Source organism: Hermetia illucens, chromosome 4 (genome assembly GCF_905115235.1).
Source record: "Hermetia illucens chromosome 4, iHerIll2.2.curated.20191125, whole genome shotgun sequence".
Taxonomy (NCBI): Eukaryota; Metazoa; Arthropoda; class Insecta; order Diptera; family Stratiomyidae; genus Hermetia; species Hermetia illucens.
The window spans coordinates 38,439,509-38,442,881 of NC_051852.1; positions in this window are offsets into that span (position 1 = coordinate 38,439,509).

Sequence of the window (3,373 nt, forward strand, 5' to 3'; positions counted from 1 at the left end):
TATACTTGGTGGCACTATTTGTCCGTCGTCTTCAGTTGGTGGGACCTCCAACTCGCCGATGTTCTGGTTTTTCAGAATTCCATCAAAGTACTCAACCCATCGCTCCGATATGCCCATTCTGTCGGAAATCAGATTTCCTTCTTTGTCTCGGCAGGATGAGCATCGAGATGTGTAGGGCTTCATCCTGCTGATTTGTTGGTAAAACTTCCGCGCCTGGTGCGGTATATTTTTGAGTTCACAAACGCGTTGGTTAGGCTTAAGTGAGGTCACTTAAGAACTATTATGTTGGGTTTGATTCGTCTCAAATATTCGACCTATCCGCCTTGTTTAAATTCTATGTCGGGTAGTATGATGGTCCTTAAGTGACCTTTAAGTATTTAACCAATTTTATTTTTGAATTTAACTTTATTAATTAAACACTTTGTTAATTGACATTGTAGTGGGGTAGTCGTACTAAAACTGCATTCAAATCTCTAAGAGAGAATAATTACAAACGATATTTTTAGTTTTAAGTCACGAGTTCAGAGTTGGATACCTCATTTCCAATACGTTAGAGGCAGAAGAGAAGTCTCGCTTCATCCGTTTCTTTTCTGCCCCTAACTCATGGCACACTTTTCTCGCCGGTCCTCCACTCCCGTGGCGTGCTACGCAAAGTGGATAGATCCGCGCCATCTATTCGCTCGCACTCGCAACATTCGAAATAAATTTCGAATGCTGCGAATCCTGCCGCGCCACATCACTCCGCCCCCAGATGAAACCTAGGGGTTTCGGCGACTGATCCCGGAACTTCGTTCGCCGTCAATCCACAAAACGGACACGACGCTGTTTCGGGGCGGACACGGGTTTCAGCCTGGACAGAGAGACCGCCCTCCTGCGTCCACCGATCTCGAGCTGGAAGAAATGTTCTCCCCGCTCGAGAACGCGGTACGGGCCCTCATATGGAGGCTGCAGCGGCTTCCGGACGGCATCCGTCCTGATCAGCACGTGCGTGCATGTGTCCAGTTCCTTGGGCGAACAAGCAGGTATGGACGAGTGTCGAGTGGGTGGTGGCGCTTTGATGCGTCGGAGATTGTCCCTCAGCAGACGCACCAACCCCGACTCCGTGAGACCCGATCTCTTGTCGAAGACCGGATCGCTTGGGAGTCTTGGGTTCTCCCCATAAACCAGCTCCGCGGGGCTGGCAGCAAATTCCTCTCGGCGGGTTGTACGAAGGCCGAGTAGGACGAGAGGCAAGACTTGAGTCCAGGACGAGTCGTCGCGTGCCATAATGGCGGCTTTCAGCGTCCGGTGCCAACGTTCTAGCATCCCATTGGACTGCGGGTGGTATGCAGTAGTCCGCTGGCGTTTAAAACCAAGGAGTTTGCCTAACTCGGAGAAAAGGGTGGACTCAAATTGCATTCCCTGGTCAGTGATGACCACTGCAGGGACGCCAAAGCGAGGTATCCACTCTCGACAGAGGGCTTCAGCACATGATTGCGCCGTAATGTCTTTCAGAGGTATTGCCTCAGGCCACCGCGTGAACCTGTCGATGATTGTGAGGCAATACTTATAACCGTGCGAGTCTCGCAAAGGCCCTATTATGTCGAGGTGTATGGTGTGGAAACGCTTGGTAGTGCGGGGAAATGAGCCCACTTCTTTCCTTACATGCCTGGAGACTTTACACTTTTGGCATGCGATGCACTCTCTGGCCCAGGAATTGATATCCTTGTTCATGGAGGGCCAGAAGTATTTTCCGGTGACTAACCGGTTTGTTGTCCTGATGCCGGGGTGCGCCAAGTCGTGAACTGCGTGGAACACTTCCTTGCGAAATGTGGCCGGAATGTATGGCCGAGGTCCCTTTTCCGAGTCTTCGCAGCAGAGCGAGAGGTTTGAGCCGAAGATGGGCAACTCCCGAAATTTGTATTTGGGGTTGGACTTGAGGCTCTGAAGTGCTGCGTCATCCACTTGCGCCTTGGCAATAGCCGAGAAATCGAGTGAGGCGGGGATGTTAACTTCGGAGACACGAGACAAAGCGTCAGCAACAATGTTGTCCTTCCCGGACACGTGCTGGATGTCTGACGTGAACTGGCTTATGAAGCTCAGGTGTCGAAGCTGACGAGGGGACGCTTTGTCGGGCTTCTGTTTCAAAGCGAACGTGAGAGGCTTATGGTCCGTGAACACTGTGAACGGCCTGCCTTCTAGGGAGAAACGGAAGTATTTGATGGACAGGTATGCGGCGAGCAGTTCGCGATCGTAGGTGCTGTAGTTCCGTTGAGCGGGATTCAACTGCTTCGAGAAGAAGCTCAACGGCTGCCAAACTTGGTCCACCTTTTGGTGAAGGGCAGCACCTACTGCGATGTCAGAGGCATCAACAAAAACGGCTAGGGGTGCATCTTGCAGAGGGAATGCCAAGAGTGTAGCGTCAGCCAGTTGTTGACGGGATTTGTCAAACGCGCAGATAGCCTCTTCAGACCACACGATCTCTCGTGTGTCCTTAGTTTTGGGGCCAGACAAGTACGCGTTCAAAACGGACTGGAGATGGGCGGCCCTGGGCAGGAAACGACGGTAGAAGTTCAGCATGCCCAAGAACCTCCTCAACTCCCTCACTGTCTTTGGACGCGGGAAGCTTGTTATCGCTTGCACCTTGTCTGGGTCGGGCTGTATTCCTTCAGGGGAAATGAAATGGCCGAGGAATCTCACCTGTTGTTGAAGGAATTTGCATTTCTCAACGTTTAGGACTAAACCGGCCTCAAGGAGACGTTGAAAAATGCACTCGAGATGGGCTAAGTGCTCAGACTCAGTGGAAGAAGCGACCAAAACATCATCCAAATATACGAAACAGAACTCGAGGTTTCGCAGGACTGAGTGAATGAACCTTTGAAAGGTTTGCGCCGCATTGCACAATCCGAAAGTCATCCGGGTGAACTCGAAGAGTCCAAAGGGTGTGCATATTGCCGTCTTTGGAATGTCTTCAGGAGCTACTGGGATTTGGTGATAAGCCTTGGTTAAGTCCAAGGTCGAAAAGATGCGGCAATTCGCGAGGTGATGCGCAAAGTCGTGGATGAGTGGAATTGGATATCGGTCAGGAACAGTCTGTGCATTTAGCCTTCTGTAATCCCCACATGGGCGCCATTCGCCGTTTGGCTTAGGGACCATATGCAGTGGGGAAGACTAACAGCTGTTTGAGGGCCTGCAGATACCCTGTTGAACGAGTTGTTCAAACTCTTTCCGTGCAATTGCCAGTTTCTGAGATGGTAGAGGACGCACCTTCGAGAAGATCGGGGAACCAGTAGTGATAATGTGGTGCTGCACATTGTGCTTCACTGGGTTGGAGAGACTACAGTTGGTAGTAATCTGGCTGAACTTTTGGAGAAGTGCCCGAACACGAGAGTCG